Genomic DNA, 13,052 nt, shown 5'->3' on the forward strand with positions numbered 1-13,052 from the left:
ATGTTTTATTATCGGGTGAATCGTTTTGAACTTATTTGAAAAAATAAATTACAAAATTAATAAATAACTATAGATATATATTATAAATAGATAAATAATAAATGTTTATTCAGTTTTTTAGGACTATTCGGTTCTTATTTTATAAACCAAAACCAATCTGAAATCAAAAATTATAATTCGGTTTTGTTGAAAACCAATAAAAAAATCCAAATATCTTAACCAAATAGTCAAATCCAAATTGTCTAATTGGATAATTCGGTTTTATCCGAATAGTGAACAAGCCTAGCTAGCTGATAAACTAGTTTATTTTTCGATCTTTTTTAAGTTGTCAGTTTTTTTGTCATTTTTAGAAAACTAATATAAATAGTTTTTTAAAATGCTAACTTATAAACTATTTTTTGGTTTGCTAAACATGACAACTTAAAAAGATAAAAAAAAATAATAAAAACTAGCTTATCAGTGAGCTATGACACACCAAACATAGCCTTAATCATTAAGACTATGATTATTATTAGTTTTTTTTCTTTTTTTTAAAGACAAAAAAATTGTTATGTAACATTTCAATTGAAACTGTAGTTGTAGTGAATGAGCGACAAAAATGAGAAGATGATATGAGGAAGTCATCTAGCTAGATACTAATATAAATTATAAAAGAGTTAGATGAAATCATAAAAATATTAAAAATAAGGATCTAATATGGACAAAATTAAAACTTTATTATCCTCTCTTTAAACGATTATAACAACCATGTTGGTGTAATATGTATAAAAAGACTTTAGGGACCTAATCTGGACAAAATTAAAACTTTATTACATTTTTTATACAGTTATAACAACTATGTTGGTTTAAAAATAAATAAATAAATAAATAAAAACTTAAGGACCTAATATGGACAAAGTTAAAATCTTATTACCCTCCTAAATCATTAACCTTAACTATATTCATCACTTTACTAATGCTCTTCAAAGTTAACCTTAGGGGTAAGATTATATAACTTTGTAAACTTTAATTACCCTATTGAATCCTAAATTTTGAGGATAATAAATGACTATATATTTATGAAGATTATAAAAAAAGTAGTCCATATCTCTTTTTGCTTTATCTAAATAATCATCATGTATGTATTTATATTGTTTTAATTTTGTTTCATACTGAATTTATATTATATAAAAGAAATTATTCTCACTAAAAAGTACATATTGGATCCGGATTTTCAAACTAAACATTACAGATGAAGTCCAAAATGATGTATCATGAAATTTCAGAAAAGGTTTATTTTTATTAGAATTTAATTAAAAAAAAATAGACTTACAAAAGAACCAAGTATATTACATGACATGGACATAAAAGTGTGCATCTTAATTGAAAAACGGATGGCAGAAAAACATTACGGATTTAAGGAGTAGATAAATTTTTTTATAAATGTTTAATGGAAATGAAAGAAAATACATATTATGTACCATACGATAACCCAAAATGCCATATTTTGAATTTTGTGTTTATTTTGAAAAAATGTATAAAATATATGGTGATTTACATTAATTGTCCATAATTATGAGGTTATTATTATAAATATCCCTAAAAGTTAGCTATTTATAACCACATGCCACAAGAAACACCAACTACTTCCCACAATATAGAAATATGAGAAACCTATTGATGACACCCACCAATTCCTACACTGAAAAGCAATCGAATCACCAAAAAAATACCGTTTTCTAATGTGGTTATCACAAGAACTAGGAACTATTTTTGGGGTAGAGAATGGAATACGGTAGACATCCAAATGACATTATCGTTCACTTTTCTTCATCTACTTGCCCTTTTTGCACCATTTGCATTCACTTGGGATGCTTTTTGGATTGCATTTATTGGCAATTTGTTAACAGGAATGCTAGGCATAACTCTCAGTTATCATCGACTTTTGTCCCACCATAGTCTCAAACTCCCCAAATGGCTCGAATATACGTTTGTTTATTTTGGGGTCCTAGCTGCTCAGGTTCGTATTTGGCTTCACCATTACACTTAATCTAGTTTTGCTCAAGTTGATTAATAGCATATTTTGTTGGATGTAATGTGTTGATGAATAAATGAAATACACAAAGTAATGATGAATAAATGAAATACACAGGGTAGAGTTGGTTTATATTTACGATTATTTTGGATATGTGACTTAAATTAATATGTAATTTTATATGGTTATATTTTTACTGTACATAAATAATGTCTAGTTTTAGTTCTACTTAGAATAACTAACTAATTGTTTGATTAACAGAATATATATATATATATATATATATATATATATATATATATATATATATATAAAAGTCGGATCGGGTAAGTACTTTAATTCATCTGAGGACAAATCTAAGTCACTTATTGCTGAAATTTAATGGTTGACATTTAATAGTCTAAAAGTAAATAAGTTCAAAACATGAGGGTGCAATTATGTAATTCTCAGGAAAAAAGGGACCAGTATTGTAATGTTTGAGGGTAAAATGTAAATTGCAAAGAGATCGTATAATCCGACGAAATGCGTCTGGACGCGCCAACGACCCCACTCATCAGGACACGTGTTGATTTCTGAGGAAGTGGGGTTTTTTTTTTTTTCATTAGTTTTTCTGAAATAACCTTTTTTTTTTAAAAAAAAATCTGAAAAAATCAAAGTTTTAAAATTTAACTTTCTATAAAATGAACACAATCATGAAAATTTGAAAAAAAAATATTTTTTTTATAAGAAAACCTAGGAAAAAATCTCAAAAAATCATAAAAGTTTAAGAATACTTCTACTCAATATAGAACTGACTTTACAAAAAGAATTTTTCAAAATAAGTTTTTGAAGTATTTATTTTTAATTTTATGAAATAATAGTTTTTAAAAAAAATATTACACATAATAAGATCGAAAATGTGATGATTCAAAAAAAAATTAATTCAACTTGTTTATGAACTTTAATTTGTTATGATCTAAAAATATTTAGACTCAAATATTTTATAATCATTAATTATATCTTTTATGTTTCAAAATATATAATGATTCATAATTTTTTTTTACCAAAAACTGTATTTAATTGAATATATTATTAAACCGAAATCATATTATTCAAAATAACTTGATTTAAATTTTTATTATCCAAAAATAATATGATTCAAAAAAAGTATGAACGAAAAATATTATGATCCTTAATAATTTTTTTATTTAAAATTTAATAATTGTTAAACATTAAAAACTCATAACGATCTTTAGTTTAAAAAATCAAAAAACTCAAAAAAAATCAAAAGATAAAAACAAAAATAAAGAAAAACACTAATATCTACAAGTATGTAGTAAATACATTAATAAAATAAAAAAATAATAATAATTTGTTGAAAAAAACGATAAAAACATTAAAAACATTAAAACCGAACATACATCTATTTTTAAAAAAATATTGAATTTTTTTAATGAAAAAATAAATAAATAAATAAAAGGTAAAAAACAAAAAACAAAAATAAACCAAAACAAACAAAAATAAATAATAAAACTCATTTAAATGACGTTCCATGGACGTTCGCCGCTCCTGATTAAATCATCGACTTCGTATTAGTTACCACCGATGTGGGTCGCATGCTAACGCACCACGGTCAAGTATTCTGGTTTGATGTTTGTGCCATTGACGAAATTGATGGTGGAAAATTGTCCTTGCAGTCCTCACCATTTTTTGAGTTCTCACCGGAACCAGACTCTCTCTCTCTCTCTCTCTCTCTATATATATATATATATATATATATATATATATATATATATATGACAAAGAACATCTTCTGAATTTTGATTTTATTTCCTAAAATTAACTATATTAGATGTTTTCTTTTAAATAAACAATTAGTTAGTTATTCTTATATAATATAAGTACAACTAAAAAATAAAGATCTTTGAAATTCAACATCTACCATCTATTTTTCATTTTCCGTTTTACTGCTCGAATGTATCGGCATGGAGAAAGACTTATAATTATAAATGATCATGCATCATCATAAGCACCACCACCTCCATCACCTCTGCCACCAACCAACTGACCCACCACTGCCACCTCCATCACTTCTACCTATGTTACGTCTGCCACAACCATTATAATCATATATGATTTTTCATTTTGTGAATAAGCATATATGTATAATCATTTATGATTAAACATTGGTGTTGGTATGTTAGCGCTTTAGAGCGGCAAATGAAAGATATGTTGCTGACATTAAATATCAAGATCTCTGTTTTTCTCAGAATCTCAATGGAACCATCTCATATATATATATATATATATATATATATATATATATATATATATATATATATATTGAGGTTTACTAGAAACCATTATTAATAAGGAACCAAGAAAACCAATCATGAGTGTCGGAAATTAAAACAATCAATGGCTTAGGAAAGGGTTGTAGATGTTTTACATTGGACGCGCATGCATCAGATTATAACAAAAACTCACTTACTTTTTTTCGTTTAAATTTTTATGCCATTTTTTTTATCGAAAAAAAATGAATATACCAAAACTCATAATTTGTTTATCCTCTTTCCATCATAGACATCTATATTAATATATAAAAATATAAATTTTTTTTCCAAAAAACCAACTTTGTTTTGCTCTTTTTTCTAATATTTAGGTTTATTTTTTCTCAAATAAAAAAAACTAAATATAACAAAATTCTTAGTTTTTCTATCCTCTATAAATAGACATCAACATCAATATAATTTTTTTTTTCACTTTGATCTGGTCAGATTCACATTGTGAATATGAATCGATTCATATTGTGAATGTAAATTATGAATAATTCCATTTTTAGCATTTATAGTGTGAATGCAACTTATTATTTCACCTCTATTATCATTCATAAATCAATTTGGTAAAATTTACATGTGAATCAAATTATATTTCCTTGTAGTTTTTTAATATTTTAACATTTTGATTAATAAAAAAAATTAGTTTTGTAAAAATTCACAACTGAATTTATTCATATTTGTTAGAAATTGGGGTATAGTAAGGCTTGGAATTTTGAGAATTGTGTAAAACACTTTCAGATTAAAGCATTTGGGTGGTACTCCCAATATTCTTTAATCGAATAAGACTCAGAGAGACAAGAATTTAGAATGTTTTGATGATAGTTTCGTATGTACCAGCAATGAGACCAAAACCGACTTTATGATCTTTGTCTGAAAACTATCATATGACAGTTTCAAACTGTCATAAAACTATAAAAACTGAAATAAACACGGAAGTTTGGATAAGGGTCAAACAATGGTCAATTCTCTGCCCCTTGGACCACGCTCCAAGAGGCGGCGCTGCCCCCGGACCCCCGTTCGTTTAGGGGCTTCGCCCCTAAATGACAGTGTACTTTGAAAACTTGATCAAACTTAAACAAGTGTGTACTCCACACCTTCCTTACTTGTTTAATATTTACCAAGATCACTTTTGGTCAACAAAGTAATCCCATTACACTTAAATAATATTGATGATAACAAATCACCAACAAACCTCCCCCATTTAAGTGTAATCTTGATTAACTTAAAATGAAACATAACACCAACAAACTGATGCATAAATGAAATATCGTGACGATTGAATTTCACCTTAGTATATTACACAATTCAAATATTCGAATATCAGGGTGTCACTAAGGATTGAACCCTTTCTATCCATAGTGAATACATGAAGATAATACACACAACAGTTTACATTTTCATAAGTTCTAACTTGACACTATATTTTACTAGCTTGTGTCCCATCCTTCAATAAGCATATCAAAGCCAAGTCCTAACTTCTTGAAGCAGCTAAACTTCATGCTTATATAGGTAGTCCTTTTATTCTTGCACCTGCAAATGCAATTTTTCAAAAGAACTATTAAGAATATAAATTCAACCTCCTTTACTTGCAGTACTGAACACATACCTTGGGATGATGATAATAATGTGTTCCAATCTTCAAATATCAAGCTTTCCACATTGAATTCAACATCTAATATCACATTAGATGGGAATTGGATATCTCAATATAAAAGATTTTAAGTGGACTTTAAACCCATCCCTACAACCGCCTTCTGCATAAGATCTCTTGCTAACCATTTGGTTAGATGATCGGCTAAATTAAACTGAGTTCTTACAAACTCCACAAATATCACACCAGTCATGATGAGCTCACGAATCATGCTATGTCTAACACCTAAATGTCTAGACTTTCCATTGTACACTTGACTATAAGCCTTAGCCAAGGTTGCAGCACTATCACATCTGATAGAAATGGTAGATATCGGTTTGGGCCATAATGGAATTTCATAAATCAAATTCCTTAGCCACTCAGCTTCTTTACCAGTAGCAGACAATGCAACAAACTCGGACTCCATGGTTGAGTTAGTAATACAAGTCTTTTTCTTAGATGCCCAAGAAATGACACCTCCTCCAAGAAGAAACACCCAACCACTTGTAGAGGAGTGATCCTCTAAGTTGTTAATCCAGCTGGCATCTGAATAACCTTCCAAAACAGAAGGATATCCACTATAAGTTAAACCATAATTCATGGTCCCTTTCAAGTACTTGAATACTCTACTCACAGCTTGCCAATGATGTGAACTAGGATTACTAGTATATCTACTAAGCGTTCCCACATCACATGCTATATCAGGCCTAGTACTAGTCATGTCATACATTAGACAACCAATAGCCCTTGAGTATTCTAGTTGAGACACCGGAGATCCTTTATTAGGTAGAAGCTTAAGACTAGGATCTATAGGAGTGCTAACAGGAGAACAATTCTCAAAGTTAAACTTTTTCAATATCTTCTCAATATAATGAGATTGAGAAATTGAAATCCCATTGTTTCCTTTTCTAATTCTTATACCAAGAATTACCTCAGCCTCCCCCATGTCTTTCATATAAAAACTTGATGATAAGAATTTCTTGGTTTTATCAATTTCTTCTAAATCAGTACCAAAAATCAACATATCATCTACATATAAGCAAATCATGACTCCTTTACCAGAAGTATCAAATTTGCTATATACACACTTGTCAGCTTGGTTTAATGCAAAACCATTAGACAAGACAACATATCAAACTTTTGATGCCATTGTTTTGGTGCTTGTTTCAAACCATATAAGGATTTCTTCAACTTGCACACTTTGTGTTCATTTCCAAGCATGACAAACCCTTCAGGTTGTTTCATGTATATTTCCTCATCCAAGTCACCATTCAAGAATGCAGTTTTCACATCCATTTGGTGAATCACAAGATTATGTATAGCTGCAAGAGCTAATAATAATCTAATAGTAGAAATTCTGGCAACATGAGCATAAGTATCAAAGAAATCAATTCCTTCCTTTTGTCTAAAGCCTTGGATAACCAATATGGCTTTATACTTATCAATTGTGCCATCCACCTTCATTTTTCTTTTGAGGATCCATTTACATCCTAATGCCTTGCAACCAGGAGGTAAATCAGCCAATACCCAAGTATTGTTATGAATGATAGAATCAATCTCATCATGAATTGCCTCTTTCCAGAAATGAACATCCCTAGAAGCCATAGCTTCATTGAAAGTCTTTGGATCCTCTTCAATATTAAAACAATATTGATGTTGAGAAATAGTCTCATTCCTTGTTCCTTCAACTAAATATAGTTGAAAATCAGATCCAAAAGACTTAGCTTTTCTAGCTCTGGTGCTTTTCCTAGGTTCAGGTATAGAACTTGCACCACCATAAACATCTTCAGCTTGAGTAGTACTCTTGATGGAAGATTGATGAATCATGTCTCTTGGTCTAGGTATAGATGTAAATCTTTCTTCATCAAAGATAGCATCTGTTGACTCTATCACTGTGTTTACAGACACAGAGTCATTAGATTCTAAAACATAGAATCTATATGCTTTGGAATGCTCAGCATATCCAATAAAGATACAATTTATACCTCTCTCACCTAATGTTTTCCTTTTGGGTTCAGTGAGCCTTACAACTGCTCTACAACCCTAAACTTTGAGATAACTCAAATTTGGTACCTTTTTACACCAAAGTTCATAAGGAGTATTCTTACTCCTTTTATTTGGAGTTCTATTCAAGATGTAACATGCAGTTAACATTGCCTCACCCCAAAACCCTTCACTTAAACCAGAATATGACAACATTAAATTAATTATTTCTTTCAAAGTCCTATTCTTCCTTTTAGCTACACCATTTTGTTGTGGTGTATATGGAGCTGTGGTTTGATGTATTATTCCAGTTGATTCAAAATAAACTGGATCATAATACTCACCACCTCTATCAGTACGCAATACTTTTATTAATTCATTTTTATGAAGCTCAACTTGTTGTTTATAAATTTTAAATTTATCAAGTGCTTCACTCTTAGAATGTAGCAAATAGATATAACAATATCTAGATGCATCATCAATAAAAGTAACAACATACTTCTTGTTTCCAAGGGAAGGTGTTGCATGGAAATCACATAAATCACTATGTATAAGATCCAACACCTTGCTTTCCCTAACAACATCTTTGAAAGGTTGTCTAGTGATTTTAGTTAGCATGCATGTTTTACATTTTTCATTATTTTGCATATCAAAAGCAGGAATTAAACTCATTTTAGACATGTCTTTTAATCTCTTGTAATGAATGCCATAATTCAGTCTAGCATGCCATAATTCAGATTTATGAAAATTATTGCTAGTACTACTAGAAGCCATCCAAACAGAATTATCACTAGAAGGATAATTAATATTAAGCCTAATCATTCCATTACATATATAGCCAAATCCCATAAAAGAACCATGTCTTGACAAGATATACTTGTCACTTTCTAACACTTGTTTGTAACCATAATTATTTAATACAATTTCAGACACGAGATTCTTACGAATCCCTGGAACATATAAAACATTGTTCAAACACAAACATTTCCCAGAAGTAAAAGTAAGTAAAACAGATCCTATGCCCTTGATTGGTTCAGTTGCAACATTTCCCATCTTCACAACAGATCCATCTTCAATTGGTTGAAAGTCCTTGAACCAATATAGATCTTTGCAAACATGACTTGTTGCTCCCGAATCAACCCACCATGCAACTTTATCATTCTGCACATGAAATGCTTCAGAAATCACAGAAATATAATTCTGAATATATTTAGAATTTTGCATGAAAACAAAAATCTGACCTTGTTGCTTTTCTGGATCCTTGGATCCACTTGGTCCAGCACCATCCTTGTTCACTTTGCGAAGACGGCAATCTTTCTTGAAGTGACCCGGTTTGTTACAATTCCAACAAACCAACTTAGCCTTCTTGTTGGAAGACTTGTCATCCTTTCCTTTAAACTTCCTTTTTCCATTAGACTTCTTGGGATTCTTTGAACTTTCTCCTTCCACCATGTTCACAGAAGAGGAACCAACTTGGTTCTTGCCTTTAGGATTTTTATCAAGTTCTTGAGTCCTTATGGACTCTTCAATCCTTAAATGGCTTCCAAGTTGAGTCAAAGTCAATTCCTCTTTGTTATGTTTCAGATTGTGTTTAAAATCCTTCCATGAAGGGGGCAGTTTGTCAATGATCACAGCCACAGAAATGGCTTCATCCATTTTCATATTGTGTTGAGCAAACTGTCCCAAAATCCTTAACATTTCATGGAATTGTTCCATAACAGGCCTAGAGTCAATCATCGTGTAACCCATAAAGTTACTAACAAGAAACTTCTTACTAGAAGCATCTTCAGCCATGTACTTGGATTCAAGAGAATCCCACAGTTCTTTTGCAGATTTGAAATTTTGATAGATATCAAAAAGAGAGTCAGACATACCATTAAGAATATGACCACGACATATGTAATCATCATTTCCCTACTTTGATCTTCTTCTTATTTCCTCCAAAGGTTCATCTTCAACAGATTCTGGTAAGACTGGCATGGGTGTACTCAGAACATACACCACTTTTAGAGTGGTAAGGAGAAACTTCATCTTCTTCTGCCATCTACGAAAATCTTGCCCTTCAAACTTGTTTAGTTTTTCAAAATTACTTGTCATTTCCTTCACAGAATCACCATTTGCCATGATCACATAAATGCTTTAATCTTTGTTAGAAATTGGGGTATAGTAAGGCTTGGAATTCTGAGAATTGTGTAAAACACTTTCAGATTAAAGCATTTGGGTGGTACTCCCAATATTCTTTAATCGGATAAGACTCAGAGAGACAAGAATTTAGAATGTTTTGATGATAGTTTCGTATGTACCAGAAATGAGACCAAAACCGACTTTATGATCTTTGTCTGAAAACTGTCATATGACAGTTTCAAACTATCATAAAACTATAAAAACTGACATAAAAACGGAAGTTTGGATAAGGGTTAAACAATGGTTAATTCTCTGCCCCTTGGACCCCGCCAGGGGCTGCCGCCCCTTGGACCCCGCCAGGGGCTGCTGCCCCTTGGACCCCGCTCCCAGGGGCGCTGCCCCCGGACCCCCGTTCGTTTAGGGGCTTCGCCCCTAAATGATAGTGTACTTTGAAAACTTGATCAAACTTAAACAAGTGTGTACTCCACACCTTCCTTACTTGTTTAATATTTACCAAGATCACTTTTGGTCAACAAAGTAATCTCATTACACTTAAATAATATTGATGATAACAAAGCACCAACAATATTGTGAATCTGAACTATATATTATTCAGTTTTCAAAATTCACAATCTACATCTGACTTACTATTGTTTACATTATGAATCTGAACCAAATATAATTCGGTTTTCTGCAGATTCACAATGTGAATCTGAACTAAAATTTTGAAAAACAAAAACTATTTTTACAAATCAATATGAATGTCTATTTAAATAGTATTAAAAGTATGAATTTTGATATATTTATTTTATTTTATTGATAAAAACTAAATCTAAATGTTAAAAAAAAAACAACAAAAAAGTGAGTATTTTTGAAAATTAATTTTGTAAAATTCGCAAGTGAGTTTATTCACATTGTGAATCTGAAGTATATATAATTCGGTTTTGAGGATTCGAAATATGAATCTGACTTACAATTATTCACACTCTGAATCTGAAATGAAAATAATTCACTTTTCAACAAATTCACAATGTGAATCTGAGCTAAATTTTGTTTTTTACATTAATATGAATATATATTTAAAGAGTATAAAAAAATTAATTTTGATATATTTATTATTTTTTTTATAAAAAATAAACCTTAACTTTTGAAAAATAAAGAAAACGAAATGAGTTTTTTGATAAATTTTTTTATATATCAATATGGATCTCTATTTAAAGAGAACAAAAAATCATGAACAATGGTGTATTGGTTTTTTTTTCAACAAAAAATATGGCCTAAAAAAATAAAACTAAAAAAAGAAAGTGAGTTTTTTATATAATTGGGCGCATATGCGTCCAATGTACCAATTTATAACTTTTCCTTTGGCTGTTGATCGCTGTAAATTTCTACGTTTTGGTTTGGTTCCTTGATTCGTGGATTAATAATAGTTCTCTATTGTATTTTTCCTTATATATATATATATATATATATATATATATATATATATATATATATATATATATATATATATATATATATAGGGAAATCTCCAGAAAAGTCCTAAAAATTTTACCCTAATTTACGAAAAAGTCCCAAACTAAATTTTGTTTACGAAAAAGCATGAATTACCGGTAAAAATCGCGATTTGACCCCTTTTTTCCGGTTTACCGGTTTTATTACTTACTTGTTTCACTAAAGTCCCATTATTTTACCCTAATTTGCGAATAAGTCCCAAAATAAAATTTACTGGTGATTTGACCCTTTACTTCATGTAACATACATTTTATCGGTTTAATTGATGACTTAGCCACCTAGTCATTAAATTAGTTGATAAAATGGATACGATGGATTATATAATGCTACATTTACTGTAAAATTTGATATCTATCTCATCAGCTCATTTATGACTATGTATCTACGTCAGCAATGAAACCAATAAAATGTGTGTTTCAAAGAAAAAAGGGCAGAAAATGAGTTGATGTTTGATGAGATGGATATATTGGGTTACATAAGATTAGATAAACAATTTGATATTTCTTATAAACGTAAAAAATAACGCAGTTGTTGTTAGTTTATGTAATTATTGTAGTCTTCGTTGGATGCATTTTATGTTCCGAAAAAATACACAATACATCAGGATATCAAGTTTTATGCTAAACATAACATTATATAACTCAACATATCCATCTCATCATCTCATTTAATGACTAGGCGTCCGGGTCAACAATGAAACCGGTAAAATGTATGTTACATAGAGAAAATGGCTAAATCATCAGTAAATTTTATTTTGGGACTTATTCGTAAATTAGGGTAAAATAATGGGACTTTAGTGAAACAGGTAAGTAATAAAACCAGTAAACCGGAAAAAAAAGGGTCAAATCGCCATTTTTACCGGTAATTCATGCTTTTTCGTAAACAAAATTTAGTTTGAGACTTTTTTCGTAAATTAGGGTAAAATTTTAGGATTTTTCTGGAGATTTCCCTATATATATATATATATATATATATATATATATATATATGTTGGGTTTTCTATGCAGCAAATACACTCTAAAACTAGGCAGCAGAAAAATCGAAACAACGATATACGTAAGTGTACATGCATCCTATGGATCTATGGCTTCATGCTAATTACATCAACCCTAGAAAACTAAAACATAAGTAAGAAAACATACCTCTTATGTAGCCTTTGATCTCCATGCTTGAGATCTTGAACCTCCATGAAGTTGCTTGGATGAAAGGATCCAAACCAGAATCCCTCTAATGATATCACACCAAATGACACCAAAGAGTGGAATAAAATTAACTAGGAGAAAGGTCAATTTCACAAACCCAAAGAGGTTAGAAATCATCCCTAAGAGGGGGAGGAAGAAGGGTTGGCGAATACTTCAAGCCAAGGTGCAAGGAGGAATGAAATCCCTAAGACCCTATTTATAGCCTTGGATCCCACCTAGGGTTTAGTACTCCTTCCCGTGTGGGATGGAGGCCTAACCACGAAATT

The 13,052-nt window shown here is 30.3% G+C and overlaps 1 pseudogene across 1 annotated transcript in view; it reads left to right on the forward strand.

Annotated features, from left to right (window-relative positions):
- Positions 1 to 1,644: 1,644 nt before the first annotated feature.
- LOC145117629 (delta-9 acyl-lipid desaturase 1-like) overlaps positions 1,645 to 13,052 on the forward strand; it is an 89,848-nt pseudogene continuing 78,440 nt past the window's right edge. Inside the window, exon 1 of the transcript XR_013712724.1 lies at positions 1,645 to 1,999. The product of XR_013712724.1 is annotated as a delta-9 acyl-lipid desaturase 1-like (transcript). The remainder of the gene's footprint in view (positions 2,000 to 13,052) is intronic.

Source organism: Lactuca virosa, chromosome 5, assembly GCF_052849685.1.
Source record: "Lactuca virosa cultivar CGN04683 chromosome 5, Lactuca_virosa_CGN04683_v6, whole genome shotgun sequence".
Taxonomy (NCBI): Eukaryota; Viridiplantae; Streptophyta; class Magnoliopsida; order Asterales; family Asteraceae; genus Lactuca; species Lactuca virosa.